Below are 25,120 nucleotides of genomic sequence, written 5' to 3'. Positions count from 1 at the left end.
TTATGAGAGGAATATAATTAAATGGAAAAGAGATGTGGATACAGAGGCGAGTCAATTATGTAAGAAAGAGGTATAGATATAAAAACCCTATCTTGCCAGAAGACTAAGATCATAAAATTCCGGGAAAATTCTGTGTAGTCTACGGTTGTCGCATTCTTTTTATTTACGATGATATTTGTAATAAAGATTTCCAACCGTTTATCATTTCCATGGTATGTGACCAAATGTGTGGTGTACGACATATCCTCTAACAATTTCTGTATATCCTTTTAGTGATGGCGATGTTCAACTGTGAGTATATGTTAACTTATTATTTTCTGTGAAAAAGTACAAATATCTAAGAATGCAGCTTAAAATAACAATTGGACAAATATTTTATCATGGCATAATAGACAAAAGTTTGAATTTAATTTTTAAAACTCCTATGTAATGATTCATGTAATGAAGTTTCCAAATTACTAATACGCTTACAATTGGTTTTCTATTGAATTTAAAGAAAAAATTTATAAAACTTTATAATTTGAAGTACTTCAGGAAAAATGATAAGAGTCTGACAACTGCAACAAGGCAGAAAAAATTAATTCAGTAGTAATTTGATATCAAAGAAATTAATTTTTAAAAAAGTGAGATGTCTTTTTTTATTTCTTCATAAGCAATGTTATTGAAAATCTAAAATCGAAATGACTTCTATATCCGTAAAAAGTATCATGACAATTGATATTTAACTTTTTTCTATTTCTCGTTCTCCATTTCACCTCACTTTAACCGAACTTCTTCAGGCAATTTCAAGCCTCCTAAATCAGACTTTAACTTATTTTTTATGTGTGTGGGCTCTTCCTTTTGTAATAATTCTAACTTTCTGGTCGTTTTTCCTGACAACTTTATTTCTCAAAACGCAGACGATTTCCAATACCACCAACATTGCATACATTATTTGAAAGAATTCGGATACGGCCCAACGAGTAAAATTATAAATATGAATATTCAAATCCCACGTTTTATGATAATTTACTTTACATAATTCTTCATGAATGCATTATAAGAACAAGTATCAAAGAGCTGTAAAAACACACATCAGCAGGGCCTATGCTACTGCATGTGTCCTACACAGAAGACTGCAGTAATATCGAGCACTGCCTGCCATACCTACCACAAAGACATATAAATCTTGCCGTATATGGTTCCCCGGTGTGAATCTGATTAATGTTGGAGATAAAATGCCGCACAACCACAGACAAATGAAGTGCACTGCGTTCCATAACAGCTAAAAAGCAGTCTGGTTAACTTCCGCCAGGGAAATATGGAAGTAACTAAGGAAACAACTAGATATGTTTTGATAGTCGTGCAAAAAGCTTAGCAGTATCAGAATAGCTATGATAATCATAGACGTGGAAACACTTTTCATAAGTGAATAAGCTAAAATATACCTTCAATATTCTTAAACAAAATCATTTTAACTCAATATATACTCATTCTTTTTTCCCAAATATATATAATTTTTTTATATCACAATTACTTTTTCTGGCATGAGATGTCCTTAAATGTAATATGATTTATAAAGTATATTTTTCTCTTTTTTATTATTTTTTTTACACTCTCCTATATTGAGACAAATATTATTTATCTATTTTATACATTTTTGTTGATGATGATGCTCACTACTCAACGACACCTGATCCATCCTTTTATTGGTTCGTGTTGCTCTGCCCTATTTTGTAATGTTTGAAGGATGTTTTTAGCTTGTGTATATTTTTTTTCGAACTCTTTGTTTAGTTAAGGATATACGATCCTCAGCCAGGAAGGATAACTCTTTAATTTATAATTTAATTCAAAAAGTCTTAAAATAAAGCTTGGAATTGAAATTTTTTCATGCAACAATTTTCATTTTATGCCTCTACGTATGATTCAATGTTCTTTAAAGTTTTAACAAAAGGTATTAAAAAGGTTGACATTTGTACCTCAAAAAATAAAGTAAATCTTGCATCTGTTAAAAAAATCAAATTTCTTTTAATTCAGCCTTAGTTACCAATGTTTATAAGCACGATTTGAAATAAGAAGTGATTTACGGTGTTTTCTTTGAAAGGAAACACTTCATACACTATGCATTATAAAACTATGGAAGTAAGTCAAAAAGTGTAAAATTCATGCAATTTTCTTTAAAAACCTGGATACCTATGATTTTTATTCCTAAAATGTACTTCTTGATCAATTATAAATTTAAAAATATGCAGTAGGTAGTTCAAATCGCATTTTCTGAAAAATTATTTGAGATTTGCTAATTTTCCCTATATATATATATATCTCCGTGGGTAAATACATTTTAATTTGAGAATTAAGAGACATCTTTGTGAGCATTTTCAATTTCTCAATGCCTGATTTTCAGAACCTGAGGATCGGATAACCTTAAAAACTGTATCGAGAAAACCACTTCTTATAAAGATTTCGACGTTGACGTAATATATATATATCAAACTGAATTCTATGTATAATGGATCAAAAATGAATAATATTACTACATTTTTTGTAAGATATAATTCTCATTTTCACCTGTATTCAGCACTCTTTACGAATTCAGAGAATCAATTTAAATGCCCTGCTTACACTTAAACATTAATTTATATTTATTCATTCATATCTTTTTTAAAGTGTTGGGTGAAATATAATTATAGAGATAATGAACAGCATTCAAGCTCAAAGTCCATTAATCAATAAAAATCAGGAGCAGTCCAAACGTGAACCTCAGAGGTAGGATTAGGTGCCATGGAGAAGTGATAATCCCCTCCCTCCCGTTCATACCCGTAGTGTGTACCTTGTCATGATCGAGAAATATCGGAAAAATCTATGAACATTTCAGTGTGTAAAAATGGCCTTCGAATTAATATGAAAAACACCAGTCAGCATTTGACTCAATGATAGATCAAACCTGTAGAGAAAACGGTTACTTACAAATTACAAAGGTTCAAAGTAAGAAGTAACCTTCTCATTAGGTCCCTAATTTTATTCTTTTTTAAATTCATTTTTACTTTCCGGAATATTTATACCAGTATATAAAACCCAACCCCTTATTTGGCATTTTTAGCATACATAGAAGCATATTTCTATATCAAAGTGTAATAAATAATTATTAAAACTGAATATATGTACAAGGGCACACATACAATGTACATACGTTTGTAATCATATAAAATAAGATCCTCGAATTTAAAAAAAAACATACCTTATGTGCTGGAACTTCTTTCCTTTCTGAAAGAAATCTGATCCCCTTGATTGTTGACTTTTAGATAAATGTAAATTAAAAACACATATTAAATATTACGCTGTAATCTGAGAATTAAATGCCTTTGCATAATCATGTAAGTCTACATTTACTTTCATGTGAGTAACTTACGTCACAGCCTAATTTGGTATAAATGATTTAGTAACGGAATTTTCTGATATGAGCTTGCATATTTTTCTTTCCCTACCACAATTATACATCTTTAAATGGAAATGATAAACTGTGTTTGAAATCTAGCAGGAACTATATTTTTGGCGGAATGGCAGCGTAGGAAAATATCTTCTTTTCAGCTTTTCAAAATAATTATAGAAAATAATTAATTTAGTCATAATGTTTACACAATCAATACATGAAAAAAATTCAAATGTAAGTTAAATTCATAATCAGGGTCTAAAGTCTTTAAAAAATATTTTTTAAATATGATTTTCCAAACTAACTATGTACAATTATGTTAGCTTTTAAAAACTACCATTTTTGTTTTACAGATTACAAAATTCCGTAAAAAGTTATTTTTTTCATTTATAAAACCATCAAAACTTTTTTTCCTTTTATACCATTTTGTATATAATGTGACAACTTTACCATAAAAAAATTAAATATAGAAAGAATATAAAAATAACTAGAATATCCTAAAAATATGAGAAAAATAGAGAAAATTCGGATTAGCCAAAATCCATTTTAGTTTAAATATCTACGTAAATTTGGTTAAAACATCTTAGAGACCCAACATGGTAATTTCTCTTTAAGCAAAAAAGGAAAACATTTAATCTTTGAAATATAAGTAGACATTGCATAATTGGCAACAGTAACGTTTAAGGAAAATGTAATGTTTTTACCTGACCTTGCCTTGACCAATATAAAACGGTCAAATTAAATCTTACTGTTACCATCACTTAGTGATATTGTCTTCTTGATACTGTGCAAATTTCATTAATTTTTTTTAATATAAGATATATGAGAAGAATCCCACTTTAATTTTCAATGACTTCATCAAAATATCTGGAAACTTTGCATTTTATTAATTTTTTTCTTTATTTACATGTACCTCCCCATTTAATTGACAACTTTTAAAATATAAAATGTGTTTCTTAAACAAAAAATAATGAGCAAAATATACAGAATTTAACTAAGGAAACTGACTTGCAAAAATTAATTTCAATGGATTTCCTATATGTAATTCTTTTTAAAAATGACCTAAAATCCCTCCATACAACCACATGTGTCTTTGTGTCTCTTTTGACTGTTTGTTTGACGAAGAAATAATGTACGTTGTTACTCGTTACTAGATATTTTCAAAATTAAAAATGTATTTCACAGAATCACCCTTTTTATAATATTGACACAAAAAGCACTGACAAAAATCCAAAGCACAAAGCATTAAAACGGAGCAGATGGCGTCCTCAAAATAATAAAATTCCGGAAAAACAATTAAATTCGGCTCATGAAAAATATAATGGTCCCCTTTTAAAATGATTTAAAAGTAACAATTTGTGAACTAAGTTTATATGTTCAGCTAATGTTTGAAGAATCTTATATTCAAAGAAAAGGTATGCATTCTTTCCGCATGTACATGTAGCATTTTCACCTAAATTAGTCTCCGTTTAGTTTCATTTTTAGCATATGTTCCTTAAGATTTTATTGTGATTTACATATACGTACTTGGATATATTTGTTAAATGTTAACGCCTAGCTTATTTAAATTAAGACATTGGTAAAGCTGTATTCCTTATTTTCGTCTTATCTCATGAATATTGAAAATATTATTACCATGTGGTAATTGATCGTTCGCTATGATTATATATAATATAAAACTTTTACTCATTTCCGATTTTTGATTTTTTTTGACGATTTTCTTTTCATTGTGTACAATTTAAAGTTTGGCAAAGGTAAGTTCAGAATATTGTCTGTATAATATTACGTAACATCCCATGCATTTTGGGGGGTTTTTTGTATTAAATTTTACTTTACTGTACTCTGTAGCAAGAACCAGTGCGCGTTTATTCGGAGTGTAAGTCTTTAAAGGTGTTTCTAGAAAAATAGTTTCTTTGACATGTATGGAGATAACAAACAAAAGTCCATAAAACAATACAGAAAATGAGCAGAGCAAACATAGGCCTCAAAACATACTATAATTCATATGATAATGTAATAAAGTTTAATACAAATTATGTCTTCAAAAAATTATTGTACTTAACTGCGCTTCAATCAAGCAAATAATGAATTATTTAAATGTGTACATTTTAAATGAGTTTTTCTTTTTTCAATATTACGGTGTATGTGTTAAATAATTGTGAAATAAAAAAAATTACTATAACTTTACTTTTAAATCCTAGGCGGTATATGTAGATTCTTATATGGCCTATGTTAATTGAACTCAAAATAAAAACAAAAAGGGAAATTTATAAAGGTATAACCTGAGAATGAATCGAATACTGGACTTTCCTAGAGCCTCTCCAAATCAGAACTAGATTTTATTGATTGTTTTATTTGTTTATTTTTAAGTTTTATTTTGAAAATTAAGTTATCAAAAAATGTCTATTATATAATTTTCTTACATCAATTAACATTCATGAAATTTAATTTCATTTTTATTTCAAAACCATAAATCTTTATTTTGAAAACTTATTATTTATTTTAAAAATCTATTACATTAAAAAAAAATTGGCTGATTTTGTTCCTTAAAACACTGAAATCAAAAATAATTGGTGTATAAGTGAAATATTTTGAATCATTTATTAAAGTTATCATTGTTTAGATATTTATCAAAGATTTTGACTTTCAAGCACTCACTAAATTATTTATCAACATACAATTAAAATCAACGAGAATAAACTTTGATTAAAAATTGTACATGTAGTAGGGGCGGAAACTTAAATGACGGTGAGAACAAAATATTTTGGTCCAAAACAACCTTATCGTTTAAATGCCATATCCAATATCTGTAATTAATATATATATTTTTTTATTTTCAAAGTCGTAATCAACATAAAGGTGTGCATGCGCACGGCTAAATACTAGTATCTGACAAGGACATCTTTGCAAAATTAAAACAAAAAAATTTTCTGTTTATAACCGTCAAAGGTCTGAAACAGAATTTAAAAGAAGACAATATTGTTAGCTATTTAAATGCTTGTAAGTTTTTTTTTAGTATTTTGTTTTTAATTTGTTCACATGATAAAAATATCAATGGATTTTTTTTTTGCTTCAAAAGGGGTTCTTTGTCTTCGTGAACAAGCTGAAAATAATGCAAAAAATAAAATACTTTTTGAATTTTTGTCTTATGTTAAAGTCAATAAGAACACAAAACGCAAAAAAAAATGACTTTTATCTGAATAAAATTAATAGAATATAGTGTTATAAAATATTTACATGTTTAAGACAAAAATATATTTTAAATAGTCATTATCAGGACAATTTAAAAAAAATTATCTGCACCTAATAGCTTTGATAATTACTCCAATATTGCTAAAATCGAGAAATACGAAATGAAAATAACCAATATGTCAAGAAAAGGTTAATATTAAAATTACAATATAAAGAGATTTACTTAACAAACATTCACAAAGTAATGAATCTAAAAAATGTTTTTCTTCAATAATTGAAACAAACTATTTCAGAGGATGAAATGAATATTTAAGCTGGCAAAGATTGTTAAAGTATTTTACTTTTGCAATTTTAAATGTGGGTAATTTTACAAATAACAGCTCAAAGCTTATTTAAAGCTCGTTTGAATATTTTCTTTAATAAATTTTTTTTAAAAAAAAAAATAAAGCGAGAGGCTTTTTTTTTTTTAATCTCCACTTTTCTGTAACGTAAAAAATATGAAAATTAAAAAAAATACAGATATTTAAAAAATACAATAGTATTTGAATTCACTTTTTAAAAATTAAAACACCGGTACCCTCAAACACAAACTACAGTAACTGTTGTATATAGATGTGTAATTCATTCATTACTCTAGAGTGATTTACGCGTGGGCGTACAGACCTGTATTTAACAAATTAAAATGAATGTTGTATAATGACAAAGTACACCACTAGCAGACCCCCTCCCTGTCGTTTCCCTGACAATTTCCTTCAATGGCATTTTTATCAATCAATTAAATGAATTAGATTCTCCGTCTGTCAGACAACTGTGACACTGTGCCTCTATCGGCTTGCCTTTTCTGTTGTCCTTATTAGTTCTGTGGAAACAGACATCAAAAATCTGTCACTTTAACATTGTCTAGTCTCCGTGTGGTAGAGCTCTTTCAGAAAACTTCTGCTTCTTTCCCATCAGATGTCATATCCTTATTAAAGAATTTTGTATTACAAAATTCGTATTGTTTAACCTGTTCGTCAATATGTCTTTAATCTATCAAATTTTCACCTACAGATAAGATGTAACAGACAATTATTAAAACATTTAAGAGTGCATATCTTTCCATAATATAATAATAATAATGTCACAATAATTATAGTTATTGTGTATAATATCTTTCATGTATATCTTAAGGTACCATGAAAACAGATAACTGCAGGAAAAAAAATCAGAATTTTGCACTATATTCAGATCTTTTTTTAATATTTCTTTTAAAAATACATTTAATTTAATTTTAATTTTTCTACAGATAATCATGGATTTAAATTACCTTCAGGATTTCTGTATAATGTGTTGCCAAATTTGGATTATAATTGTGTTTTCATATAAACCGCCATAGGATTATTACATCAATGTCATGTGTTTCTGTGCAAAGAGGAATAACTCGCGTTAAAACAGCCCTGAACTGGATTGAAGTGCCCTTGGTAAGTTCCAATTTCTTGTTTTTCTAGAGACAAAGCACGATGTGCGGTAGGGAAAGGTGTCGCTGCTCTTTTGTCGTAGGCTGTTATTTGTCACAGGTTTACTTTGGTCATTCAGTCAGTTGGGCCACGTAAGTGTTTACATCCTGGTCGTTAAGTTTCAATAAAGTAAAACTGTTAGAACTTTTAAGTATAAAGCTCGAATTAATTTTCTTCTTGTGGCGTTTGATATGTTCGACAAAATTACAGGGTTTTGTATTTTACTCGAATTTAACGGTCGTTTATTGGCATTGGGGGGTCAAAGTCAAACATAAGGGAATAGTGTGAAGTCTTTTGATTTTCACATTGATGTTTTGAGATGAAAAAGATCGAAGTAATATTTTTTATGTGGTCAATTATTAAATAGAATTCCAACATTGTAATGTATACTTTCAACAAATAACACACTCGTCTGATGAAAAACTAAGAAACTGTTTTTGATTTTTGACAAAGACAAATCTCCCACACAGAAACTTGATTTTCTGACGTGGGGAAATCTGGGGTTTGTAAAATGTTAAAGATAATTTTCTCAAATTGATAGAATCAAGACATGTTAGAATTGTTGACCCCCGGGGATGCTGCCAAATCGACCCGTATCGGCCTGGACAGCATAGCAACGAACCTACAGCAATATCTTTGTACATTTTTACGACCTCGATCGGTAAAATTTGGTCATAAACTGAACATCAAAATTCCGCGGTTATGACCCCTGCTTTAGATTTGTTAAGACCAGTCAGTACTTGGGGTTCTTTCATCTGTTAAGTGATGGGGGCAAACTTAACATAAAACATCCCGTAAATCTCCAGATAAAAGCTGGGACGCCCAAGAAGATTTTTGAAACGATTTTTTTTGCGTAGATTTTAATTTTCGGTAAATATCGATACTTTTTCCAGACATAAATGCTTTTATGTTCGTGTTTATATTTACATTTCTATATGAAAAGAATAGAAGTTAGAGAAGGCAAGATTTAATGTAAATGTTCTCCTAGAAAATAAAGATATCTTTTTACCCCCTATATTTACAAGGACAGAGGGTATTATGAAACAAATTACTGCTAGTTAACTAATAGTCTATATTGTTAACATATATCTTTTAGGTGAAAGAACCTCGATATAAAATATTTAACAAGAACATATTTTAAAACCATTTTATTAGTGCCAAAGAGAATATTTACTTTGTTTCTTTTGTCCAGAAAGCAATATAAAATAATCATATATATGCAATTTTATTTTTCTTTCAATGATTGAACTGCACGACCCTTGGCGTACATGTCCCTAGCTAGGATCGTTAACGGACACATTTCTGTTATTTTTTTAAATCATCTTCCTTTAAATTCGACTAATTCTTTTCTTTCTTTTTTTTTAAACAAAATTCACAACCACATTTTTGGTATATTATTATTTTTATTTATTCATTTATTAATCTATCAATAAGTTCTATTTTTTCATAGTTTACAAACTTTCTTCCATAATTTCTGGTTGATTTATATATTTTTAAACATATTTAGGTATTTATTGTTTATTAATTTATTTATCTATTTACCTATTTATTTTTTTTCATTTATTTATTTTTTTTTATTTTTTTTTATTTATTTATTTATTTTATTATTATTTATATATTTTTAAATGATTTTTTTTAATTATTGAATAGTTTTTATTTATTTATTTGTCTATGTTAAACTCTGTTTCATATTGTGGTCAAGTCAATTTTATTATCTATTTATTTTTATAATTAATATATTTGTTAGTATTTTTTTTATTTGCTTCTGATTTTAATTTTACTTAATTGCTATTTTTACGAATCTTAATGAATTATGTTTTTAAATTCAACTTGAAATTAATTTACATAAATCTTAAATATTAATGATGAAAAAAAATAATATTATAGTCAATATCATTTCTGATGCCATGTACAAATAAGTCAAATCAATGAAACTGATTTTACCATTGGCTATCAATAACATACATGTATAACCTACTGTAAGAGTTATCTCCCGCTTTACACTATAGATATGCCTCGATGATGAGTTGTATAGTTTTTATAACTAGGCAAAAAAGTGAGAACAAATCTAATGTATTTTTTATCAATATAATTTAAGTATTTATTTGAAGCAATATTTTTTTTATTTACTGATTTATTTATATATAATTTATTTTTTTTCTTAGTTTTTCCTTTCTGCATAGTTAATTATTAACTATGCAGAAAGGAAAAACTAAGAAATTTTTAATTTTTTTAAATAATCTTGTCACCTTTTACAAATTCTAAACAAAACTTAACCTACGAACAAAGCTATAATATTTCTTTGTTTATTTAAACATAAATAGGCATAATGTGTGTTTTTCCTATGTGTGAGGTTATATCATAATTCATGTCTGGGCTATTACACACGGCGACGAGAAGGCAAATGGACGCCAAAATTAACCACCTCTAATGCCAAAATGCTATCTCCAAAAACCCTGAAAATACTGAATTATTGTTAAATTCTGTGAATATGTTAATCCGTGTCAACTATGTGCATTATTTTTCAAAAAGATTTATTTCTTTGTATATTTATGTAAACTAGCGAGTTTTCCCTCTCGATAAATGATGTCGTAAATCAACCCGACCTCACACATTTTTTTCTTATTTATGATGGAAAAGAGGTTTTTAAAGTGTCGCGAATTAAAGTTTAAAAAACTCACTGGACCAAACAAATTATTTTATTTTTTTCAACTTAGTTTTTTAAAGAATGTTTTCTTTTTTATTTTTAATTTATACATTTATATCATCTGCTTTTAAGAGGTCTTGTACAGTTTCGCCATTCGCCGTCGCTGCTGGCAAATTTCGTGCGATTTATGTCCTTAAATAAAGCAAAATTTCTATTATCACCTTGTAAAATTCACAGCACAGTTACAAAATTGGGAATAGTCGGTGTAAGTTTAACAATTTTACGACAGAATTGTAATTTGGTAGAATTTGACAGAGTTGTGTTATAATTGGATTCTGACACTATTCCGAAGCATATCATGACATAAATTTTCCAATCAATTTTAATTTGAAAAAGTTTCCACAACTAATTATTTATTAGAACTTGATTTTGACTGATATTTCAATTGAAATATATTTTTCTTCTTACTGGCAAACTTGAAAAATACCTTAACTGTTCGAATTTATGCTTTCCATCTAAATAGAAAAATTCATGAAGAAACATGATTATAATTTTTAATTAAATGTGCTAAACAAAATCTTTTTTTTTAATTTCAATCTTACAAGCATTTCAAATTGAATTCCTGTATTAAGGGAAAAAAATAAAGAAGATATTAAATTTAACCCTTTACATTGTATGCTCTTATTAATTTTATATCGCAAATATCCTGAAAATATGCGGGAAATGATTTTGAAAAAAAAATAATTTCTGTAACAATGAAGATTTGGTTTCACCTTTTAATTTCATACTTATTTTTTCATTTGACTCATTTAAATTAAATACTAAAAGTGTATGAATTAGCGATTTGATAACATACTTGTATTTAAATACCGTTCCAATTAAAATATCTGTGTTTCCAATATTTAAAGATATTTATTCTTCTTCGGACTTTTCTAAAATTGTATCTCTAACGTCCACGTCCCTGACGTTACATCTGTCAGATACGATATTATCATTCTAGTTAATTTCTGAAATAACTCATCGTTTAGAAGTAATATAAATTTGGATTACAGCCTTATTCATAACTGCATTCAACCTCAGCCTAGTTACTAAATATATTTTTGTGCATAAATCTGTCAAAAGCGTACATTACATTTTTCAGAATAATGAAGATAACTGTTCAATAAGTATCATTTTATTATATTTATTCTGTATGAGGTATTTTACTTGCTTTTTAATTCTTGTGACATTTTGTGATAATATAAATTTGTACAAATTTCTCACTTTTCAAAAATTAGTGTTAGAAAACTCTCTCTCTCTCTCTCTCTCTCTCTCTCTCTCTCTCTCTCTCTCTCTCTCTCTCTCTCTGAAATAGGGTAACCATTGCTTATCAGCAGTATTGATGTCTGCTCGCGATGTTTGAAAGGTAGTTCAAGATTTCCAATAAATCGTTCGGCATCCTTCCATTCACCAAGATTATGGCGGAATAGCTCTGTAGGGAGATCGGTGAATACGTTAATTCCTCAAATTTGTGGAACTGCATTGTGTTTGCCGGCCCCCTCTTCGGGGTCGTTAAAAGGTAGACAATGCCTTTCCTTTGTAAGCTCGTTGTGTCAGGGCCATGTTCTAATTAATTAGTCAATGAAGGTCGATTTCCGCTAAAATAGGACAAATGTTTTATATTAGAACTGCTTTCATTCTGCATTTCCTTTCCCCCATTTAGAGCTACGTGTGCATTTTCCTTCCAAATATTGTCTGTACATTATATTTTAATATTAATAACATTTTATATTTTGTTATTCCATAAACATATAGTTTATGAATAGATAATAAATAGATAATAATTTTTTTTCAATTTTTTCAAAAAAAAATTACAGTAATTAGGATATTTGGAATCGTGAAATTGTGATTCAACAAAAAATTGTAACTCGGTATTTAAATTTACATTTCTACATTTTCTGCATATTTATGAATATTCAATCGACAAAACTGCATTTATTTTTAACCACAAATAAATCAGCGTTTTAATTTTATTTTTAAATAAATAAAATTTGAAACTTTATCTATCTATTCGCCGTGAAGATTAGTCGCGTATTACCTATTTCGTTTTAAATTTGATTAACATAATTTTTTTCATTGAACAGGAAACATTATCAAATATTAAAACAATATACACATGTAGAATGTTTCATCATTTTCTTATTTTAAGTGTTGTTTATCCTAAATGTTTTAGAGTTTAAAATTTTACTTTGCGAAAGTTCAGCCCGTTCCCACAGCAGAAAAGCCATGTCACCCGTTACCATTTTTTTGTGGACAGTGACTTTTTTCCCAAAATGAATCAATTTAATTGAGTTGAAAAGTACCATGTGCAGTTTATTTCTGCACAAAGATAAAATGAATGGAACTCCATAAGAGTAAAAGCACTCCTCCGCAGAACACGAAAACATGAAAAAAAGGCTTTCATGCATTCTACATTTAGTTTCCATAGGAATTTCATAGTAGTTTTATACTACTGTTATTTTCCTTTTCGTATATATTATATTGTGTTTTACAAACTCTGTTTTCTTTTTATTTATATTTTTTGAAGCTTTTATCGCATGTTTAATAAATGCCAGTTCTTGTCTACGGGAATTTGTTTTATGAAAAATTGAAATTTGTTTTTGTATAATGAACAAATATTAACAATTCAAACGGAATTGACTCTAAAACATGCAATAATTTTCCAATTTTATTTGATTTGATGATGAAAAATTTATACTTTTATGAACGTTCTTATTTCATTGTATCCTAAAGGAGCACAACTGACCACAATTAATCGAAGAAGATGAAAAATTGGAATTAAGTAATGTCAAGTTTGACTTCTAAATAATTTGTGCGGTGACACGCAACAACGTGATTTGGATTAAAATAATTTTTTTTTATTTTGTCCTTTAATTCAGTAAAAAAAAGTTTTTAAAAAAGTGTTTTACCATTGCCATTTATTTTAACCATGCTGTTTTCAAAATAAAAGTAAACCGTATTTCTGTTCTTGATCTTTATAGAAAAATAAAGTCAATGCCCTATATATTAAACGTGTGATAGGCCATTTAAACCGGAGGATTAAGTTGTCCAGTTTCGGAGTTGAAAGGTTTATTTTCTGTGTTATTTATTCCCTAAATTACCCGCTGTTCTCGACAAGACTTACAATTGTAGGCTGACATCTGGCTGCGTTACTCAAAGAGTTTGGGACTCTATCTTTAAGGTTGTGAAAAAAAATAATTTTATAACAGCAAAACATAATTCTCCAAATCAAAAGAAATCTAATTAAACGATATATAGTAATTGCATTATACGTATAAAAACAAAGTATTTCAAGCTGTAGTGTTTGTTTATTTATTCTAAATATATATCGGAATTTTAATGTACAGTGGACCTTTATATATACTTCAGTATCCGGACATTTTCATATATAATATATATATACATGTAACATGTAACAGTGATAATGGCTGTATCTTCGAGTTAAGTCGATGATAAAAGAATTGCAATACTTCTACATATTTATCCATTTTACTTAACGATATGGTTCTTCGGAAAATGGCTAAAGACCCATGGGCCTCATCGCTCAACTGAGCTTATTAACAAGGAAGAAGTAGAAATCAGTTCAGTCTGAACGGGAGAGAGGGGGCGAACTTTAATTATCCTATCAGAGCTCTCGCTCAATGATCTGAAGGTCATGGGTCCAAGGCTCGGCCGCGACTGACCTTAGTTGATTATTTTAAAAATTAGAGCTTTCTTAAACGCTCAACAATATGAAGTGAAAGCCGCGGGTCCTTCGGATGAGACCTTAAAACCGACGTCCCATGTCACGGCAGACGTAGGCACATAAAAGATCCCTCACTGCTCATGGCCCTGAGTGCCGAGTAACGGTCTAAATTAGAAGCCCGTCAACGGTATATGCTGAAGACTCAATATCAGTGAAAATTCTAACGGGACGTAAAACAACATACAATATATCAATCTTATATTTTACTATGTAAAACTCTGATCTCTCACTGTGGCCCCCACCTACCCACCCTAAAGTTAAACAAGAGATATTTGTAAAACACTTATGGCCCCTATCCCCCAAATGATTGGAATTTTTTTTAAGTCAAAAGAGCTTAAGTCTGACCAAAATGGTCCGATCGTACGTACAAACCAGAAGTCTCTGTCGAGACTGAAGCTCTACTGGTTTGAACTTATAGCAAAGGAAGAGAAAAGTACTTAAGCAGCTGGGATTTGAAACTTTACAACAGCAATAAATAAAATAATGATCGTTGATAAAGTCTCTTTATGTTCTTAGTGTAGTCTACTTGTGTGCCAAGTTATATTGAAATCAGACCAAAACTGTAGGAGGAGTAGCATTTTGAAACAATTTTACAGATATTTCCATTTTTAGTAACCACGGCAACACCGTTCATTGAAATCAAAAACCGATAAACAGATTTATGTATTTTAGTGTAGTCTACTTGTGTGCCAAGTTATATTGAAATCAGACCAAAACTGTAGGAGGAGTAGCATTTTGAAACAATTTTACAGATATTTCTATTTTTAGTAACCACGGCAACACCGTTCATCGAAATCAAAAACCGATATACAGATTTATGTATTTTAGTGTAGTCTACTTGTGTGCCAAGTTATACTGAAATCAGACAAAACTGTAGGAGGAGTAGCATTTTGAAAGAATTTCACAGAAATTTCTATTTTTAGTAACCACGGCAACACCGTTCATCGAAATCAAAAACTGGTAAACAGAATTATGTATCTTAGTGTATTCTACTTGTGTGCCAAGTTATATTGAAATCAGACCAAAACTGTAGGAGGAGTAGCATTTTGAAAGAATTTCACAGAAATTTCTATTTTTAGTAACCACGGCACACCGTTCATCAAATCAAAAACCGATACACAGAATTATGTATCTTAGTGTAGTCTACTTGTGTGCCAAGATATACTGAAATCAGACCAAAACTGTAGGAGGAGTAGCATTTTGAAAGAATTTCACAGAAATTTCTATTTTTAGTAACCACGGCAATGCCGTTCAACGAAATCAAAAACCGATAAACAGAATTATGTATCTTAGTGTAGTCTACTTGTGTGCCAAGTTATATTGAAATTAGACCAAAACTGTAGGAGGAGTAGCATTTTGAAAAATTGTTTACAGAAGGCGGGTGTGCATAAGCTCTTCTGGTCTCTGACCAGTAGAGCTAAAAAGATACCTTGACCTAGATATTTTTATGATAATTTGTATACAAATTTCATTTTAATATAAGTAACCTCTGCAAAGAAAATGAAAGGGAACTGATGGTGGACAGACAGAGCGACCCACTAGCAGACAGCAGCAAAGCAATATGCCCGCTCTTCTTCGAAGGGGGACATAATGAAATTGAATCTCCACTACCTGAGGATGTTTTTTATAATAATATGAATAATCATAGCTTTGCTCTTTTTGAGAAAAGATTTTTGTTTAAGAAGATTCCTATGTATTCTTATGTATGACCTCTGTGTCCTCATGATGTGAACAAACTTGATTCTACAATACACAAGGTTACTTCTCTATAAATAAGACAAATAGTGGCTAAGTTGTTCTTGAGAAGAAAATTTTAAAGATATTTTCTATGTACCTATGTACAAGCATTTCATAGATAAACGTGATGACTTTAACTTTATAATCGTCAACTTCCCCTTCTTCTGCAGCAATATACCTTCCTCACCTGCATATATTAATTTTATATATCTCAGTTGATTCGATACGCAACAGCATGCTCTATGTATGGACAATTTCTGACACGAGGTTAATTATTGACAAACAACTTGATGAGGCAAGAATTTCAGCAATTTCGTTTAATGTCATCATTTCGTAAGTTCTATGGTCGATACAATGACCTAGTCAGCCAATGCATTTATCATTGAGTCAAATGCTGGCTGACGTTTTTTCCCGATCATGACAAGGAGCACACGGCGGGTATGACTGGTCATGTTGTATTCTTTTATGGACTTTTGATCTTGAATACAGTTCGTCTTCTCCATAGGTATCATAAAAAAGGATTTACCAAACGAAATGTTTTAACTTAGCAGTAATCAATGAAGGTATTGAAGTCTTTACGGACAAACAATCAATGAATACCGTGGTGGAAAGATGCATTAAAATATTAGAAATAGAATGACAATTGAAAATTTTTTTTTTTCAAACCAGGTATTAAGTTTGTACATTTTTATTGTTTTATTAATTAAAAACAGAGGGAGAAAATCCTTACCAAAAACTCAAGGATATAAATTAATACACATTCCTTCCTTACATGTTAATATTATAAATGGGAATTATAAAGGATAGACAAAATTTGCTTAAGTGCTGATTCAGCATATCCAACTTCTTCAGCTAGCTTTACTTTCTCAAACCTTTAGCTTATATACCCTGTAGTTCGGCTAGTCCATTCCAAGAGTTTTTAGATCATTCCATTTTATGAGGTCTTCAATTGATGCGTTAAACTGAAACCCTAAACTATTACACGTATAGAAAAATTATGTAAATCTCTAACCCTCCCTCTAATGGCCCTGCCCTACCCCCTGGGGTCATGATTGAACAAAGTATATTATAAGACTAATCATGGCTTTGCTGTTCGAAAGAAGAATAGTTTTAAAGATATTTCCTATACGTTCCTAGGTAAAACTTCGACCCTCTTTTGCGGCCCTGTCCTTCTCCCAGGAGTCATGATATGAACAAATTTGAATCTACATGTGTAAAGAAGCTTTCACACAAATTTCATTTTTTCTTGCCAAGTGGTTCTTGAGATTTTCAAAATACTCCATCAATTTTTCACGAATTCTTAATTATCTCCCCTTGAAAGAGGGCACCGCACTTCCTGTGAACAATTTTTAATCCCTGTCACACAAGCATTCTTTGTGACAAGTGTGGTTGAAATTGGCCCAGTGGTTATTGAGAAGAATTCGAAAATGTGAAAAGCTTAAAGGCGAGAGACGACAGATGAACGCCAGACACTCTTTGATCACAAAATCTCGCATAACCCTTCGGCTCAGGTGAGCAAAAATGTAAGATATATTCATTAAAATGCAGTTTCAAGACTTTTACAGTCTCATTTACGTTAGCCAAGAGTTTCTGATCCGCTACTCTCCTAACTCCTAACTTTGATTGAATCTATATTGTTTAACGTCCCTCTCGAGATTTTTTCACTCATATGGAGACGCCACCACTTGTCCTATACTCATCACTCAGAGCCATTGAGCAGTGAGGGATCTTTATCGTGCCAGCACCTAAAGCGACACCGGACCTCGGCTTAAACGGGTCATCCGAAGGACTTCGCGACTCTAGATCAAACGCTCCAACCACTGCGCCACGCGGGCGACTATATTTATATAAAACTTTGTGAGAAAAACTTTATATTGAAGCAACACAATGTATAATATGATGAAATACAAGTACATATCGGATATGGATAGGTTTCTTTTGACACATCTGTGTATTCTTCAATCGAACTTCATTTTTTTAAACAGTAAAATGTATGATACTCATTCAAAGGGCTTTCGATGATAAATATTCACGGAACGTTTGAAATCTTAGTCGTAGCTATGCATATACATCTAAATAAGTGATATTTCGTAAGAATTAATTTTTAAAGGAACCAGAATGATTCATTTTTTGAATTAAATTCCTTTAATTTTATATTCAAATATTTAAATTATTTTTATCAAGCATTCTGCGACGTACATATAGTGAAATTGGTAAATTTCCATTCCTTCAGATTGTTTTACAAATACTAAACATGTAAATTAATGCAGTGTTTACACTTTTTTGCATTTTTACATGATATATTTCAAACACCTTACTTTGTTTATGTATTTATTTAAAGAATTTTAGAAGGATATAGATCTAGAACACATTAAATATAAAGATTAAGATTTGTCTCAAGCATTGTCTGAATTTAATTACTGATTTCAAACTAACACACTTTATATGTCTTAACGTACGGGCAAGGGTCAACCCCATGATCTTGGGTTTTGGTTTTTTTTTACAGAAAGTGATCTTTAACAGTTTCGGCATCATCTGTTTTAATGTAATACCTAGAAGTTGTTTTTAATTGTCTCATTATTTACAATTCTCATTTTTAGTTTAAAAAAAAAACGAGAGAGAGAGAGAGAGAGAGGGGGGGATATGCTTGTGTAGCTATACTGTATATTAATAGAGATGATCAGTATCTTCACTTGTAATTCAAAAGCTCCTTTTGGTGAATATTGGCAATAGTTCGCTGTACAAATGAACGAGCTTGGAGTGTATTTGTACCGTCAATGTGCCAACTCCTTTATTTTATATAATAGTTAAAACATCTACCATAAGAAACTATTTATTACCGGTATTTAAATTAACGTCAGTGACCTGCACGCCTTCAATATATATAGCATCATTCAAATGACCCCTAGCAAGCGTTATGGTTTGCTTTTGGGGGTTTTATTGAGGCTCATATGTACTAAATTATTGATAAAGAATATTGTTTTTGTATGAAATGAAAAATATCTTACCTAGAAGCTGACATTATCTTACATACATTTGTCTCTGAGGGGTTGACCAGACGACATTTTTTGTTTACAACGAGGCGTTCGATATTTAACGCTCGTTTTCGGAATTTTTCGGACATACTCGTGTACATTGCACGTAATACAAACTCAGCAAATAAAACGTCGAGATATCAAACGCTTAAATTCTACTTTAAGTAGATTTTCTTATTATAGACTTTTTATTAACAATGAAATAAAAATCAATATTCACTTTATTTACCTGTGTTTTCTATGTAAGTTACATCTGAATTTTTCAGATGTGATAGATTTTTTTAGTAATATTTATTTTTATGTATAAGTATTCCACTATTTTATAACTTATTTGCTATTGAAATGCGATCAGATTTTAAAGCGAGGCATGCTAGCTACTCTCTGACGGCATTTCAACAACTTCGTTTGTCGTTATACTGACCTTGATAGCAAATAGAACATTTATTGCATCGTATTTTGGCTGACTTGTTTCATTTTATTTCTGTTTTTATACTGAATTTCACTGCCTAGACATTTCTTCCTAGCACCAGACCAAAATTCTGAAATTGGAAAGGGCTCCTTGTTCCACCTCACATTTTTGTATAGTTCAGAGATTTTTTTAGGTCGATCACTGATTGTAACCTAATTCACCTTTTAAATATGACAGAAGTCTGTGAACTTTCCGAACAACCCTCGTACATGTGGAAAATAAAGTACATGTAAAAGAAAACGAACATTAATCGATTGCAAACCCCTCAAACAATATGTTTCTGTAATGTACGGCGCATACAACATGAAAACCCTGGAAACCTTGAAGGTTACATGTAGGATCAGAAACCTTGAAGGAGTAAGTATCCCCTGTCGGACGCTCAGAAATGCTTTATGATTCACTTTTCATTGGTCATTACCTTAATTAGTATAATCTGTAACATGTGACTTATTCCTTTTTCAAATTTTGTTTTGTTTGATTAACGTCCCTTTCTAAAAAGATTCATTCATATAGAGACGTCATCACTTACCGATGGAGGTACGCAAATTCGGGTTTGTAATAGGCACTTATACGACCTTTGAGTGGAGAGGGATCTTTTTAGTGTCCGCGCCTACTGAGGCAATAGACCCACCTCCCGCATCTCAGTTTATACGGTCCCAATACGCCAGTTTCGAGATTGTAACTCTCCTACGATAGAGGCGCAAAAAGTATCCATTTCAGCAGGGTGATGGGACAGGTTGTTTCTGTATATAAACATGCATAAATCAATGAACGATATTTATGGCTTTTAAAATTTATTAAATGTTATAAAAAGATAATGATAATAAGCATTGATGCATTTGATGATTTTATCAAGTTCAACTATGCATATTTACTAATCTACTTTAAATTATAGGTACTTGAAAACGAAAGAAACGTCGTAGTCTTAATAAAAAGTAACCGATTTTCTTGATTGTACAAACTTTTTAAAAAAAAGTTTGTGGGTTTTTTGAAGTTATAATAAGGAAAAGAATCAATGTGTCATTTATATCGCTTACGTACAATGATCAGATGCATGTGTACCGTTTTTATTAGAGGTCCAAATTTCTTCCCTCATCTGAAAAGTCTCACATCCACCGACATTTTCTTTTTAGTTACGATTTTTTTGGTTAAAAAATTACGTCTTTAGATTAATTCAGTTATTCTCGAAATGTACAGTGCATCCTGACAATCATGTTGTTATGATAAACCAGTAAATCGATGATACAAAGTATCCAATATATAAATATAAAATTTTTGTGGACCATCTGTTTGTTTACGGGGCAACGAAACTCCCCTCCTCGACGAAAGAGCGCACCAAGGGAGATAATCTCGAAACTTGCGTATTGAAGGACCGTGCCTTTAGATTCGAACCCCCGATAAAGGATCAACTCCTCTGGGACTCAAGAGGAATCGCTCTTTGAAGTAATAACATATATCAAATATATAATGTACAATTTTTCGGCTAAAATTGTTTTAATTAAACAAATGTACTGATCGTACTTTAATGTAATGTTTATAAATAAGAAGTAATGTAATGTTTATAAATAAGAATCGTTAATTTTGATTTTCATAAAAATAACGTTTTAAAAGCAATAAACACGTACTGAACTGGAGGAGGATATTTCTCTGTAAAAATCAACACAAAATGTACTCATCGCGAATATAATGCTCTTTTTGTAAAATTTTTTTGTTTGGGTGCACAATGCATTAGCTTCAAATATTCATTAATGAACCAATTCATACTCTTTATTGGAAACATAAAAGATCTAGATAACTAGAAATACTTATCTCCCTTAATCAGGTGATAAATTCTATGCATTTATCTCTGCAAGGCCACTAGAATCAGAATTGACAAGATAGTTAAAAATAATTAACCAGGATTGCTTGAAATCCCTATCTGAACCAAAAGTAATGAAGGTCACGTTGACATTTATATGAGTGACGCCAGACACTAAAATCAAACATTCATTATTAACATTTGTATGTCACGATTAATCTGGGTCTCACATACATAACCCCTAAGCACTTTTTAAGAGTATTCAATAATTTTGTGTAATTGTATATTTTTATGGAAATAGCTTTTTCTTTCACAGACTAGAACTAGAGCCTGTTGCAAATATGATATTTCTGTAGTCTTTGGGGGATCGCGGTAACACAATATAATTACTATAATTCTTGGGAGAAAAAAGCAAAAAAAAAAAACCAACACTTTTAGCCACACTGAATACTTTCTCTCTCTCTTAAAAAAAAACACATCCACCGATAGATAAAGTGGCTTAACGAACTCCCTCAGACAAACAGAAATATATAGAATCTGTTTATAAGTGTAATCTTTGTCAGTTATTTACAATTAAGTGTTTGTGTGAATTTAAGAATTTGCTGTAATATACTTTTCACAATATAAACCTCTTTGACCAGTTTTACATCTTTAAGTTGGGTTGTAAAACAGAGGACCATAAGGTTAATTAAAAATGTCACGTGACAAGCCAAAGAATGTTCACAAAACACTACTTCATTTGAATATAATCATCAATATTCATAAACAGTTATTAGCTCCATCCCCAAGGACACCCATAAACTGATCCATCGGCATGTAAGGTTATGTGCCCCTATTCTCTTTCTCCCTGTCACGCATATATGGTTCACTCTCCAGAAAAGGAGGTACAAAAAGTGTGGATCAAATTGTAATTTGAAAAAAAAAAGATGGAATGCACCACTCTTATCTGCTTATGTATTGATCACAAGCTTGCGGACTGTAGATGTGCATTAAAAAAAGTTCTGTTTTTTGCTAATGTAGTCAATCGATACCAGTAAGGACAATTTTGATATATTTATTTCGGATTGTCTACGTCTTCAATAAAATGTTTAATAAATAAATTAATACATCATTTAACATTTTTCTCATTAATGTCTTAGCTTATACACCTTTAAACTGGTACTGTATCAAACGTGTTCTCACCGGATATACTGTGACGCCAATGTATAATGATGGTATTTAGCAAATGCTACTATGTGTATTTCATAAAAATATATAATTTATAACTTTGATAAAACATAGCATTATCAAAAGAAAATTATCACTGGTATAAAACAGATTATCATGGATTAGTCCAACTGGAAAATTGGCTTTGATGCATGGCTTCTATACTTGTTCGAAATTTCTATTCTTGCCCTAATGTGCCATTGAACAGTTACATTGGAATATGATTACGTTGTTCAGGAAAAGGTGCAATGTAAATGTGTTGGTTTTTTTTCACACATCGGAAACATAAAAATTTGATATTTTTAGACAGTTGTAGACGATGCACTATAACATTGTAGGTGATACAACAATTCTTATATGTTACCTCAATATATACTGTACATTCAGTAAATCTTGTTCATCTCTTCGTTTCGTTATGTTTGTCTTTGTCAAGTGTTCAAGGTAAATTTTTCACTGTTTTAATTTAAAGTGCAGAACACCATTACACGGCTAAACACAAAACCTCTAGATATATTCCTGTCAATATGGAATAGTTTTGATGCATATTCTTAAGGCATTAATATTTTATACTCGATCTTTTAAATCATCTGATTATGTGATAGTCCTGATACAGCATCGATAACAAATGTTAAATGAGAGGAAATATTATAGCTGATCAATATCCTGTTTTCGTTGACTACAGAGCTTTCTACGTCTATGTTATGAATTGCACTAAAACATTTTTATTTGGCTTTTGTGATTACAACTGCATTTAAATGTTCTGAATATGTTAAAATAAAAATAATTTTTATCAAATTATATCCATATACAACTTTCTGATTTAGATATGATCAAGTTCAAATACAGACACCCTGAGAAGAACAATTAAACAGTGAAAATACACGAGGAGTCAGAGCTTAGTTGTATGAGTCTGTTATAAAATTTTGGTACTATTTTCTGTTTTGTATCTTTCCGCATCGTGGAATATTTATTACCTCGCATCAATGGCGGATCTCTAGTATCTTACGTTTGATGGCGTTTTTATTTCTGATCATTGGAAATAAAAATTGTCAGACTTCGGTGAGATTTGTTCGATATGTAAATCTGAAATACTTCAAGATGATAAAATTGAGCATTAAATGTACATGTTCTTCACACTCTCTGAATGTTCTCTATTCAGCTTTTTTCTTGGATATGCATGCATAGCTATACGTACATAGACATGCATATTCATGATATTTAAAATCAATTGTTCCAACGACTTCCGTAACAATGAATGTCTCCTATAAACTCTTACAGTTGTCACATGAATGAATAATTCAAAAAAATCTCTATACACAACAAAAACAGATTCAATCGCCATTCGGAATACCTCTTCGTAGATCCTTTCTGCCGATTACCAGGTACATTGCCTCGGGGTTCGTCTGCGTCGAGAACCCACATGTAGAAGCCATGTTGACGGTGATGATGGTTTTTATGGTCGCCTCGGGCGGTCGAGTGATGTATTCCCTCTATAACGTACATTGTCGATGTGTGCGTGTGTGGTATTACAAACACAAATAAAAACTTGCCTTTTTTCCTTCTCTACACACTGAATCTTCTGGACTTCTTGTTATTTTATCTATGTGATACGTTTGATTCTTTAGATTTACGGATTATAAATGGTATTTTTAGTTTATTTAGAGGTAGGTGACAAAACTATTTAAAACATGCCTGCGCTTTGATACGGTCCTAATCCAAAGTTAGAGGATTTTATGTTCTTTTTATGCCGCTCTTTACAAATGCAGATTAAATTGGTGTAGTACTATAAATGCAGGATAAATGTTATTGATACGCTTCTGGTATCACCTTATGATGTCCAGGTGGTCCCCAATAATTTTTCCGTGGTACCGTAAACAGTTACAACCCCTCAAACAAGGCGGGGTATCGGGTGATGGGGAGGATTCACACGTCGACACCTGAGACGCTGCATTTACACTCACCTGATTTACACCTGCACGTTTCTCTGAGGTAACCTCCCCGACAGCCCACGATGTCAGACATCACTAGCCCACGCCCCCGATGTAAAAAGTTTTCTTTTATTTATTGCAGCTCTTAAAAAGTTCATCAATCCCTGCTTTTATGCGTACTTATGGTCAAAATATGCACAGTTTAATCTGGGTCTCTGTTTTAGTGTGATTTGATATTGACTAGGTAATTTGTCTACATTGGACGAGGCCTTTCTGAGCTCACCTTCAAAGATAAAACTCTATCTTTAGGTTTACACATCTGGGATATTTTGTATTTACATTGCGTTTTACGACTCGGACCCATAAAAATTTATTTGTCTGTCCATCTATTATATCCTTAAGGAGCATGCGTGTAGGTA

General features: G+C 30.7%; 1 protein-coding gene across 4 annotated transcripts in view; it reads left to right on the top strand.

Moving 5' to 3' along the window:
* LOC134277335 (homeobox protein abdominal-B-like) overlaps positions 1–25,120 on the top strand; it is a 120,230-nt gene that overhangs the window by 19,097 nt on the left and 76,013 nt on the right. For 3 of the 4 annotated variants that reach the window (XM_062759669.1, XM_062759667.1, XM_062759671.1), the window contains exon 2: positions 7,887–8,061. The gene's annotated coding sequence lies outside the window, so the exon portion shown is untranslated. Of the gene's footprint in view, positions 1–140; positions 292–7,886; positions 8,062–25,120 lie in introns of those variants that run through there. The other variant, XM_062759668.1, reaches the window with a different exon arrangement.

Source organism: Saccostrea cucullata, unplaced genomic scaffold (assembly GCF_032062105.1).
Source record: "Saccostrea cucullata isolate Sc308-1 unplaced genomic scaffold, CSIRO_AGI_Scuc_v1 ctg94, whole genome shotgun sequence".
Taxonomy (NCBI): Eukaryota; Metazoa; Mollusca; class Bivalvia; order Ostreida; family Ostreidae; genus Saccostrea; species Saccostrea cuccullata.
This window is presented reverse-complemented; position numbering and strand designations above follow the sequence as displayed.